Source organism: Dermacentor andersoni, chromosome 3 (assembly GCF_023375885.2).
Source record: "Dermacentor andersoni chromosome 3, qqDerAnde1_hic_scaffold, whole genome shotgun sequence".
NCBI classification, from domain to species: domain Eukaryota; kingdom Metazoa; phylum Arthropoda; class Arachnida; order Ixodida; family Ixodidae; genus Dermacentor; species Dermacentor andersoni.
The window spans coordinates 76,340,828-76,354,220 of NC_092816.1; the positions used below are offsets into that span (position 1 = coordinate 76,340,828).

Consider the following 13,393-nt stretch of genomic DNA (forward strand, 5'->3'; position numbering starts at 1 on the left):
TCCTACTCTGGCCGCGAGTTCATTTTGAACGAGAGCATCAACGATGCCGAGCTCGGCATGCCGGGAAAGCTCGCCTCGAACTTCAGCGTCGGCGGCCCCTACACGCACATCAGAGGGATTCTGTCGTTCTTCGAGGTACGAGGCCTTGCAGTCGAAACTCGGTGGCTTGGAACCAAAACAAAGAACGTGCAGTGGAATACCGCGCACTGTCGAAATCGGTGGGCGCTAAGCTATTTTTGGGGTGTATAGATGGTTGTGCTAGATGGACACCAAAGAGAAAAAAGATTTGAACTGTATTAGTAAATTACCCGTCTGCGAGATCAAGAAAGAAAGAAAGAAAGAAAGAAAGAAAGAAAGAAAGAAAGAAAGAAAGAAAGAAAGAAAGAAAGAAAGAAAGAAAGAAAGAAAGAAAGAAAGGAAGGAAGGAAGGAAGGAAGGAAGGAAGGAAGGAAGGAAGGAAGGCGCTATTAGCCTACGAGATGGCTTGGTAAGTTAGAAAAGTAGCAAGAACGAAATACAGGTAGCGACGCCATCTTGAAGTTTCCGTTCCAGCTCACCGTGGCGTCGTCAATGGTTACGCCGACTGATTGAGCCTAGGTAACTTTTTATCGCTAAAGATTAGCTACAATTTATCGTAAAGGAGTCAAGGACTGAACTTAGCAAGTTCAACGGCTTAACAACAGCCTAAATAGGATAAAACAATTTAAGATCCACGACATTTTTTGCAAGGGGGAGCGCAAAAATCATGTCAAACTAACCAGCCCAACAGCTTACTATTCTATAATTCATGTCGTCACGCGGACATACCGGCGTTGAGGTTTGGGCGTGAAATTAAAGAATAAAGTTTGGTCTTTATTTTCTTTTGTAATAACCAACCTCTCGCCATAGAGTTAACGAAGACGGGATTCAAAAAGAATACCTTATCACTTTAGCCTGGTTTAATGTTTTCCTCTAGACTCTCAAACAAAATTACACCCTTTGGGTCGTATCTTGCCGCAAAACGATAATCGTCGTCTGTCTTGTCCGCATTTCCTTTCCTTAACGCTGCGAGCGTCCGCATTTCCTTTCCTTAACGCTGCGAGCCCGGTACTTCCAAGTCAAGAACAGCATGCGCGTTATCAGCATGACAGAACATTCTCGACGGGAACGTAGCGAGTGCAGAGTTTTCAAGAAAGGAGATGCAAGCAAGACAGATGACGATACTCATTCCACGGGATGCATGAGAGCTAAACTCTGCAGGCAAAGGTATGAGAACGCAGAAGATAACATGCGCAGCCAGTGCGAACCAGGAAACTGTCCGAACATGTAGCTTACTGAAATGCTCTTTCCTTTGCCCCAAGCAGACGACGCAACTGAAAGCTGTCGCATCATCTGCCGAATGTGGAGGTCCTAATTAAAGCGCCCTCTAACGTTAGACCCATACCTATACTATATGGGTGCAACGTTGGGAGATGCTATTAGGCTGAGTTAAGAAGAACACACACAGACACACACAAAAAAATTACAAAGTGACCTAAACAGGCTTTGGGTGCGTATGTAGCTTGAGTAAGCTACAATTTTAAGGCTCCCTAATGTGTTTGTTTACTTACAAGTATTCAGCCAATCCCGCGATCTCACCGCGATTCACGCGCAGCGATTCACTCTGCACCCCAACGGGGAGTAACGGTGTCCTGCGGCTAAACGTAAAGTCGCGCCTTCCATTTCTAGCTGTGGCGGCCACATTCGGAGGCGAATACGAAATGTGCTCGTGCACCAAAGCTGTAGGGCGGAGGCTAAAAGCTCCCACGTGGTAAAAAAAAAATTAATCCGAACGGCGCCAGACGTGGTGCTAACGCTATCATGAGTTGTCCGCCACAGTATCCGAATTCGTTCCCCCAAGTATCGTTTTCACTTGTAAACACCCGACGGCGTCCTTCGACATGGACGCACGACGTTTGAAAACGTAGAACACGAATATACTTCACGTCGTAAGTTAATTGTCATAGGAAACAGCTAATTGAAGAATCACTTTAATAAATTACGTAATCATCGGCGGCTCTCCGTTGCCCGAGTTATAGGAAGACGCTCTCCTCCTTGCGGGAGAAGCATGTCTGCGGCGTCTGACGTTCGCCTCGCGTTAATCGCTTGATGTAAAGTGTGCGCATGTTTTTTTTTTTCTTATAGTTCCTGTATCAATCTGAAGCCGCATAGTCATTTCCCTATTTAGTAATCCGAATTGATAAATAAAACTATGCACCAGATGTCAGTTTCAGCGCCTGCTTATCGCATTGCGCCGAGAGCCTACCAGCGGATCAACTTTATCACGACAACCGTGGTGCAAATAAAAAAGCCCAGCGCGTCATGTCATATGTCATGACCCCCCCCCCCCCCCCCCCAGGCAGTCGCTTAATAACCGTTAAAATTGAGCTCTGACCTCGGAGAGTGCGGTGACTCACCTATTGTTCCTTATGGATTTTAAGAAAAAACGAAATAAGGAGAAAGCGCGTAGGAACGTTTATTGACAACAAACGCAAATAACACGAAAGCCAGAAGAGGTTCTACCTGAAGCGCCCAAGTGCACCGCCATATTCGCTGACCGGAGCACCTGGATGGCGGTAACTGGCGCAAGGCTGCGTGATCTGCTTAAATATTGCGCATTCACGTGTAAGTCTTGACAGGGTGACGTAACACGTGCAAAAAATAAAAGAGGACGAATATACACCGCACAAGCAATGTCTATCGCGTTAAATACATTCTCTCCCATCCTCATTTGTCCGTGCTATGCCGTGCTGCCCAAGCATAGATATGCATCAACACCAACTTGCCCAACTTTCAATGATGTGGCAGTGAGCATACACGGGGTTTGACGTCACGAAGCTGCATTGTTGGCTTTCAGGGTAGCCATAGTGGAGTTGCCTTGGAGATAATCCTGACCATCGACGGAAATCCAAACCCCCAGCATACGAGCGCTGTTGCATGCATTTCACTCCAATCGGAAGGCGGACGTCCCTGACGAGAATCTGACATGCGAGCCAAAGCTCTCGTCGGCTTCTAAGGCGTAAACTTTGGAGTCGCGCTCCTTCCCCTGCTAAATGCTTTAAAACACCGTATTTCATACACCCCGCAGATCTGCGTGATGATCCACAGTGAGCCGTGGAAGCACGCAGTCAACAGGGATGCCAGCTGCCCCGCAGCCAACAGGGGTCTCTACTGGGTGGGCTACGACAATGCCTGGAGCATCAGACAGAAGGTGAGTATCGTAGATAATCCGTCTCAGACTGACATCGTATAACGCGTTTCCTGTAGCAATACTTTTCGAGGCGCTTAGAACACAGCATTTTTTTTTTCCCTGGGAACTGCGTTTTTTTTTCGCCCGTATTCTTCCTCTACGCTTTGGTCAACGGGGCGAGAGGTTCAGTTTAATTTGTCGATTCGAGATTTTCTGCGCATTAGGCTCTCTCAATATGCGTCGGGGAACTGACGACCCTTCATTAGATCGAACATGTCGTAGAATCGGGGTTCGTTAAATCGAGTTTCCACTATATCTGTTTCTCAATAAATTCCATTTCCATTTCCATTTATAACTATCTCGTTTGTTTTCTTCACGTTATCGTCTTCCCTTTGTGCGGCAAGACACGTGATTCCACCGCTGAGCGAGTTCTGAATTCGTAGTTACTATTGAGCAGTAATATTCACGAAGTATGCACAATATGCATGACCCCCAATAGTTCCTACGCACTTTCACCTTAGCTCGTTTTTTTTTTAATCCATAAGGAACAATAGGTGAGTCACCGCACTCTCCGAGGTCAGAGCTCAATTTTAACGGTTATTAAGCAACTGCAAGGGAAGGGGGGGAGGGTAAGGCGCGTAAATTGACCTGGCACTGTTTTCCATCAACATGGCCGGGACGCGAGCTCTCAAAAAGAAAAGAAACAAGTCTGGTTACCCTCAGTATCTTCAGTATGGTACCAGTAGAGTGCTATAGCGTCAAGAACGTTGATTTGCACGGCACCGTCATCGTATACTGCAGAGCAGCTGGTTCGCGATATCTAAGTAACGCACCTGGGCGTGCGCAGTAGGACTCCCATTATTGACAGGCGGCTGTAAATTACGCACCAGGGGTAAACGTACATAAATCTGTGTTTAACATTACCTTCTAACGTCATTGAGCAGTGTATGTCCCCATTCTATAATCGGAGAGTGCGTTGTAAGGTAATGCCATAAAGCGGGGCAATCATCAAATTTTTACCCCTTTAACCCCAAAAATATTTCCCCCAAAACGTACTAAATTCCCAAATTTTGTTTACGTAGCCATTAATTTTTCTGTGACATTCTTATTATGAAAATATATTGCTTGTTTCTTGATAATTCCTTACGTGTCTTTTCCCGACTTACACCGCTTTCTAATGTTGCAAATTGAACTCAAAGCCTACTACCGCCCGTAACTCGTTTTTGGTGGTGGGAACCACGCAACATCTGGCTTAAAACAACTCTGTCTCGTCATTGGCGATATTGGTACAACCTCCCACAACGAGCACGGCTCGGGATTTGGGGTTAAAGGCTTAATCATCTCATTGATTATTTAAGGAATCACTGAAGCAGTGGAGGGTATACAAAGATAAAGATATGTGGTAGAACAGTTCTTCGAATGGCTCAGTAAACTCTGCTGAAATGAGGAATCAAATGTATATTATGCCAACTGAGGTAGGCAAAGAATTTGAATCTGCGGATGCATTGGAGAAAAAGAATATCTTTTATAGGTTTTTCTTTTTGGGGAATAAAAGTGAAAATGGTTGTAAAGTGAGTTAGTTGCTCATGACGAGCTCTTGGTGGCGGCAGTAGCTAAGTATCTATCAGCAAGCTGGAATCGCTAGAAATATTTTTGGCTCATTGTGCGTATACGGCCCGCACCTCCTGCCGACACGTCACCTTCTTTTCCATTTATAACTATCTCGTTTGTTTTCTTCAGGTTGTCGTCTTCCCTTTGTGCGGCAAGACACGGGATTCCATCGCTGAGGGAGTTCTGAATTCGTAGTTATTATTCAGCAGTAATATTCGCGAAGTATGCACAATATGCATGACCCCATATCCAATGTGTACTGGGGCCATTAAAAATATAGCAAAAAATTGTCAGTACATCACTGAGTTGAAATGAACTTGGGATTAAGTGCAAAAAATAATTAAAAGAACATATAGGGCACAACAACTGGAAAAAATAAAATATTACAGAAAGCTTACAGACGTCAGAATGAAGCTCTTCAAAAAATAAAATTAATTGAGTGATAGCAAAATAAACCACTTGGCAATAAGCACATTCTGACAGGTCAAAAAGAGTTGCACAGCTATTATGAAAGTTTGAACGCAATAACCCCACCAACCCAGCAGGAAGAAAGTAATGGTTCAAAGCAACACTTTTCCAGTTCCCGTAACAAGTTTTGTGTGTTGCTAATTTCGTGCGGTATGCTACACCACCCTTTTGTTCCAGCAAACTGAAATAAGTGTTTGCCATAGGCGTTTCTTTTTTATTATAGATTCAAGTTGTCAAACATTGTTCCAAGCAAAGCGTTGTGGCAGTGCATAGTAATAAAACTTGGAAAGGCCGGTTGTGGTTTATTGCGTTATTATTGGGAGCAGTGTTTCTTCATAAGTATGTTTGCCGGACGAATGTCTTTGTTTGCCGAACGCAGGTTCGATATGCGCTCGATCGTGGTTTGGCGGGCATAGCCATCAAGAACATGGAGATGGACGACTGGAACACAGTGTGCAAACGAAGGATGGTGCTCACGAAGACGGTGGCCCGGCAGATGGCGCATTGTCGAGTCACGCCACGACGCAAACATTGACCACTGACTGCCATCCAAGAGGAGGGATACGATGGGAGCGCCAAATTAGTTAATTCCTTGCCAATATTTTTTAACGCGAAACATAACAATCACAACATTATTAGCGATTCCTTTACGCACGCTCTATCGAATTTTTGCAGAAACATCGAACAGCGCGTATAAATAATTTGATATTTAAATTTTTGTGATGATAGCCTTACTGAATATATTGGCGCGAAAATATGGCACACATATACCACTGGGACTAAGATTGCTCCTTAATTTTAGTCTGCCATCGGAAGTGCTACCTTACTGAACACGTGTGTTTATTATTGAGCTGAAATTTTCTGTGAGATCGCGTGTAAGATGATTATTTTTGCCCTGACGAAACTTTGATTGCCTTTGTTTACAGCGAAGTGTTATTGCAATGTGGTGTGTAACAACTACCATGTTCTATTTCCAGGGCTGACTAAGAATATATTCCGCACATTTCGAGCCAGGAATTAGCCAGTTAGGCTGTTGGTCCAACTATGTTTATGTTGATTTCCGTACCTGAGTTGATGAAAAAAGAAGTGTGGCAGCAAAATCAGGCCAATTGTCGTGACTGCCTTGTTGAGTTACGCACAATACACAATGGTCCTTGAGGTGCACTCAGGCTTACCTAGCTGTAGAAAAGGCATACGTTGTTGTGGCCTTGTGTACTTGCGTGTGCGAAACAATATGGGACGTTGCTGAGCTACGCTTTCGGGTCTCCCACAGGTTAGCGCGTTAAAAAGCGCCAAATGTGATAAAATACCTCTCCACACTCTTTCAATATATGATATTTCTCTTGGCATGCATCAGGCAGCGTCAGTTTTGTAGCTGATTTTCGGGATTTATGCCTCAAGTTTCACCCCACTCAAACTATTTCTGCCCAGCAGACTTGACTTCACTACCACCTGTCTTTTACTTATCAATATTTATGTTTTGTAGCTTATGGTTAAAAATAAATTCCCTCAATAATTAGCTGTTTGACTATAAAGATGTTTGTCGTAACAATTCGTCGTAAGGCCGAATTGATGTCACATGTCATTAATGTCCTTTTTTTTACTTTTTCGAAAAAAAAAGGGATCAATACGCACAGTGACAACTTACAGGATAATTTGGGTAGTATTTTACCTGAGCTACAAACGATTGTAATATGGTAGGACCATTATAAACGACTAAGGGACGTACGCAACTATGTTGTAGAAAAAAAAAGAACTCGGGTAACATTGCGCAAGATACAGCATAACTGTGTCCTCTGTTTTACTCGAGAGGGGGATCATTTCGTTATTTATGTTGGATATTAATATTCAGGAAAATAAGGGGACGCTTAATAGCCAGGCGAGTGACCAGTTCGTGATTGCTATTCAACCTTCAGAGACCATTGTCCTTTACCATGACAATGCTTTCAGTCCAGCCTCTTTGGCCATGCGCAATTGTTTTACAAAAAAAAAAAATCTATGGCAACGTTCTTACACCATTCATACAGGCCAGAACAGACCTGGCCTGGCCTCTGATTATTATTTTTTTTTTTTTTTGCATTCCTCATGTCCCAACTGAAGGGATCTGATCTTGAAACATTGAACTCTCGTTTTCATTCCTATCGTTTTCAGTTTTTTTGAGAATCATCCTCGTCGTTCGGTTTTTTGTCTGGACGCAAGTTTTTAGCGTGGAGAGACCACTTCTGTTTGACTGCGTTGCCAACCTTGTCGCTCTTAGCCGGTGAAATATGTTTTACTTCAACCTCATTAATGAGGTGTTCAGATGCTTCGTCTTCTCTTCTCGTTGTTCCTGCGACGACGGCGTATGTCTTGGCGCACTGAGAATGGTCATGGCCAAAGCGTCGGCAGACCTCGCAGCGTGGAACTCGACAGTCCCGGCGAATATGACCGGTTTTATGGCACCGCAGGCAAAGAAGGGCGTTGCCCGGAACGATGGCAAGGACGAGCTCCCCTGTTATACGTAACTAGTGCGAGATATCGTGGACTATAGTACCCGCCTTCAGCTGCAGCATCAACGATAGCGTCGTTGAGCTCTTGGCCAAAATTTCTTGAACACGCCGCCGTTCTTTCGCTGCGTCTGCCACCGTACCGTATGGACCAAAGCTTGTCGTACGTCTTCGTCTGACACGTTTCGCAGCATCCAGTGTAACCGTGCGGACGCCTTTGTTCCTGGGGTCAACGATAACACATCGCCGTTCTTTGACTATGATGCTTGGGGTAACAAGCAGTATCCTAGTGGCTCCAGTCATCTTCATCATGACCACCCACAAGTGGTTCATCTGATACGCACCCAAAGCTACTACTTCGGGGAGCAGCTCTAGACGAAACAGAGCGTCACGGAAATTCTCAACCTTGTACAGTCTTCCACGGACATCCGCCTGTACAAAAACAGTATTAAGGACGATTCGTCCGGTCGGAAAGTGCTGCAAAATCACCTGATAATCGTTGTTGCCAAAAACAGCATTTCTGTTACCGCGGCCGTTCACGGCCACCAACATCGCTCCGTTGGAGCAAATGATAACAAGCCCGTTCACTACGGTGCCCGGAAGTGGAACTTCGGAACGGTGGTTTGGAAAATGAAACTACATAAACAGGTAAGCAAAACAATATCTGGCAGCGATGGGATCAGAGACCTCGCCCCCGAAGATACTGGTGCTTAAACCAGCGTCTTATACCACATGGCGATGGTACTTCTTTCTTTATTGTCAGCATGGCACAATACAGTGCACGACACACTTTCGCTATCGACCGGAAGAAATCGAATGCCGTAGAGTGCAAGCGGCAGTTCCCTTTTTCAGGGTTCTTTGCAAAATGTGTCATAGGAAAATGGTGTCGCTACAATCAAGAAACACGTGCTCGATTGCCTCAGGCCTTTTGCATATTATACAATCTACCGACCATGATACGAACAATTCTTTTTCCTGTAACCCCGATTTTGTAGAAAATGTGCCGCTATGTGACATGAAAAGAAAGGTTTTGACTGACGCCCGCATAGTCATTCTTTTAACCCTTTTTAACACATTGCTGCCTGGCCCTGGATTGTACAGTGTCAGCGCCTGTTTTTTACAAAGGCGCAGACATCATCCCATCAATTTGGTCTTTGTAGAGATGTTTTATTTCATTATCCCTGAGATATTCTATAGAATATCTTACTTTGCAAACTGGATAGCGGCAACAATTTCGTGCATGTATGCGCGGGAACTAGGTTGCATAAGGGCACGTTATGACAAAATGACATCAGGCAGAGCATTAGCCAATATTACTTGCAGAACAGTCCTTAAAAGAAGATTTGTATGATCGGGAAAATATGCCTACAGACAATTTGTGTCACAAACAAATGAATCAAGCCCAGTCGCTCGGACCGCAGTGGAAGGAATAGATTTCTGCAGCTCAGCCTTTCCCATAATGAGTTCCATACAAAAACAGCCAACACTCAATGCAGCCATTGAATACTAAGCGTGACACGTGCAGCGTTTGCAAAACAAACAAAAAATATCTGGCAGCGGTGGGATTTGAACCCACGCCCCCGAAGAGACTGGTGCCTAAAACCAGCGCCTTAGACCGCTCGGCCACGCTACCTTTTTCATTCTGTATTGCCGGCTTTGACATGATACACAAACAATACACAAAAGATAAAACTGGGCAACAAGGATCTTGCGGGCACGAGATATTGAATTTTTTTTCAATGCTGCCAATTTATCTAGCATGTCAATCCATGTTGGCTGTTCAGGGAGTGCGCGGTGGACATCCCTGAACCATACTACAGCTTCAATGAAGTGATCGCGTGTAGGTCGCAAATTGACATCAACACTGTTGAACTGCGTTCTAGGTTTCCACAAACTGTGGAGGCCCAAGAGCATTATAGCGTCATACTGAAAACCCTGTTTCTACCGGTAAGAATCTTATTCTATGTGAATCTAAAGGTTACTCTTTCTTTAACGTCCTTTGTAGCACATCCCAGAAAAAGATGGGATCCAAGCAATCTAAAAATGCATGCTCTATCGTTTCAGGCTTCTTGCATAAGAAGCAGTTAATGGACTACGGAACAAAAATACCTTTGTCCCGCATCCATGTTTTAATTGATGATGTATTAGTGTGTAGTGTAAATACAAAAGTTTTTACCGAAGGGTGTACGGGCATATATTTTAAACATTTTGAGGACATCTCCTGGGCCTCCACGGTTCGACATACGGTAAATCGGTACAGGGAGCATAGTGTCAATTAGGTCCTTATACAGTTTTTTTCCTAGTAATATTGGCAAAATATTGCATTGAAAACCACACATCCAACATTCTCTACGCAAGCACGACTTCTCGTAGATAACCTTTAAAGGCACCATGCAATGCTTCACACGAGCATAGAACAAATCCTTGAAGGTGATAACGTAAAAGCACTTGCATGATTGTGCTAAGGAACACATCATAGGCAGTTTTAGTTTAGTGTTTGTCGCCTTACGTACTGTAAACGTAAGCACCTTTGCGGGACTTTACGGTGCGCGTCCTTTCAAGTCAGTTAGTTTACCGTACGGGAACGCAAACGTAATATAAGACGTAACCGGAGGTAGCGCCATATCTTGTTTAAATGAGCAATTAATTCCCGTCTTGGCTACAAGCGAGTCGCATGTAGCCGAGGAAGTGGCCACTCCGTTTATGCGTGCGCGAAAACGTCGCGACAGCGATTCAGCAGCAGGTTTTGCATCGCATGTCCTGTTCCTTTTAGCGAACTCGTGGCACGCTCAAGTGTTTTTTGGTACCCTTTTTGCTTGGCTTAAATAAGCTGGGACGACATTGAGGCAGTTATGATGCGTGAGCGAGAACGAAGACCCAGGTTGCATGCAGCCAGGATTGGGCTCCTCAACACAGATGCCGTCCCTGATCACACGTTCCATCGCCATTTCTGGTTTGAAAAAGCAGACTTCCCTACTCTTGTGAAAGCGTTGAAAGTGCCGGACTACGTGGCAAGCGCTCAAGGAGTGAGAGTGTCTGCCCAGGAAGCCCTGTGCATGTGCTTGCGTCGCCTGGCCTACCTCAACCGCCTGTGTGACTTGCAAGACATCTTCGGTCGCCACTACGGCGTCATTTAAGATGTATCAAACAAAATTATGTTCCCCATTGAAAGAAAGTTTGGCTTTCTGCTCGACGATCTACTCTCCCACCGATGGCTCACACCGGCGGATTTGCGGGACATGAGCAATGTAAGTTTAACGACGCATTATACTTTCTTACTTCACATTTTTGTATTAAAAATGAGAAAGAAATACCCTTGCTGTGTATTGAACTTTTGAAGCGCTGCTCTGACATTACGGTTGCTTTCAGGCAGTTCATTTGAAAGGAGCTCCACTGGATAACTGCTGGGTGTTTATACAATCCCAACCCATATGGGTACAGCCCGACCCATATGCCGGTCGGCCAATGATCAGCGGGTATACTTTTCCGCACTGAAGTAACAGGCACTGGTGAGCGCGAACGGGCTCGTTTGTGAACTTGACGGGCCGTAGCCTGGGTGCAGGCATGATGCTCTTAGGTGCCACTTTATTCATTGAGTGGTGCTCGAACGTCTCCCATACATGTGCGGGGCCTCACTGCAGAGCTCAATAAACAGCACTGGTAATAGTTACTTCTGCCCTCACACAAATGTTTCCTTTTCTTTTCATTTTAAACTGACTGACCCCTTTAATATCGCCATAATTCGGAATCTTAGGAAAGAGGCACCCCTTTGTGCTCTGCTTAGCAAGCAGAGCACAAAGTATTGTGCTCTGCAAGCAAGCCTGCTTCTCAGCAACTGTCACACATGTACGTATGGCAGCCAGGTGTCCTCCTGCTTCGGGCTGGAGCCGCCTTGCCTTTTCGATTATCTGCATCCCAGACAGCAATAAGCCAGGACGATGAACATACTGTGATATTCTTGCCGAGAGCACAATATTTAGCTCATTATTTTATGTTTACAAGTGCTTTGAGGAAGAGCAAGCAGTGTTTGCTGAGTTGCGTTTTGCAGGCGGTTTATTTCTTGTTCTTGGTACAGCTAATCAGCCCATAACTTAAGCTCTTGCTCACGCACCTGAAACTGCTTTTCCATTCTGTATTGCTTGAGTTAATACTTCTGCCTCTTCAGTTTCTTTCCTCCCTGCTCCGCTTTTCCGCCTTTATTCTTTCTCATTACACTGCTATCTCCTTCTCTCTGATATCGCTTTCATGTTGCCACCACTTCTCAAGAAACTCATGATCTGCATTTAGTTCTGCTGGAAGCCTCCTCCTTCCTGAAAAAAAAAATGAAATGACATGAATAGCAAATTTGCCTATGTATTACTGAATAGTATGGCGTATGAATGCACGATGAGGTTCTCGCTGTATTCTATATATATTTCCTGCTGGAGTTCTTGAACAAGCCATGCACGGCTCAGGTTTATTCACGAGCATTTGCCATTGCTTGGTGCATTGGAATGTCACTATTTTTTAAAGCCAGCAAAGCTCACATGTCCACATTTCACTGGTAGCACTGGGGATGCTGGAAGGAACAGCGGAGGTAAGTTGGAGGGTATATGGCATGGTAAAAAGCAGGGTACGTTCTTTTTGCGTACACGGAGGAGTAGCGAATTTTTCTAAAATGCTTACTGCGAGCAGTTTGTATTCTCGGCATTGTAATGTCGCCAGATTCATCCTGTGCCGGGTAAGCGCCCGTTTCTGACCGCCCCACTGTGTTGCCTGTAGAGGCCACTGCTTCACGTGGCGCACATTGGGTGTTCTTATCTGGATATATGGGGTCGCAGGGTGAGCGCAAACGTCGTCGCCATCTTATATTATGTCAGAAGCTGAGTCGCGCTTTCTGGTGGCTCCAGTGCTGAAGCACTGCAACGCGAGCCTGTAAAAATATGCACCGCACGACTTCATGCGGTAGAATAAATATTCATTATAGAAAATACGACTGGGTACGCTAGAATACCAGGACGCAGTGAGGCAAACAAACACATACGGGAATGCCCGTATGTGCCTTTGTGTGCCTCGCTAAGTCACGCACCTCCCGCACAGCACGAATTGCTAAGTTGCCAAATAAGTAGCACTCCTAAGTCATACAAAGTGTCTGTCTTTTGATTGTTTAAGTCTAAGAACACAAAATACACAGTTATATAGTGCGGCGCAAGAACAGCTGAGCCCAAACCAAGTAAAGAAAACATGAACTGTGAGGCGATATTGTACGATTAACGTGAGTGCCATCCGTAGCTGACGACACTCAGCAACTGACGCCTGAATAATGGCGTTTCGCGTATTAATATTGCCTCACCGTTCATGTGTCGTTAACTTGCTTTAGGTTCAGTTTATCTTGGGCCACCCGTAAGCGAATTGTTTACAGTCCGCCTTAAACAAGCGCACCCTAACAAATAGTGCGCTGTCGCTCAGAGGAGACGCTAGTGTTCTTGCACACAACGATATTAGGGGTGGAGGAAAGCGGAACAGAGCACCTGTTCCGTTGTCGAGGCGACTGAGTGGAATGGGACGGTACGTCCGTTTGGCTCTTTTGCCGTTTTACAGCCAAGCTAAGTGCGCGTGGTTCATGTATGTGGCGCCCATG

General features: G+C 45.0%; 1 long non-coding RNA gene and 1 other non-coding gene across 2 annotated transcripts; one reads left to right on the forward strand and one right to left on the reverse strand.

Moving 5' to 3' along the window:
• The first annotated feature begins 2,958 nt into the window (after positions 1–2,958).
• On the forward strand, positions 2,959–7,043 carry LOC129380164 (uncharacterized). The gene is made up of 2 exons (XR_011893008.1): positions 2,959–3,229; positions 5,667–7,043. It is a non-coding gene; the product is annotated as an uncharacterized lncRNA (long non-coding RNA).
• Positions 7,044–9,324: 2,281 nt separating this feature from the next.
• Positions 9,325–9,406, reverse strand: TRNAL-UAG (transfer RNA leucine (anticodon UAG)). The gene has a single exon. It is a non-coding gene; the product is annotated as a tRNA-Leu (tRNA).
• Between the last annotated feature and the right edge of the window lie 3,987 nt (positions 9,407–13,393).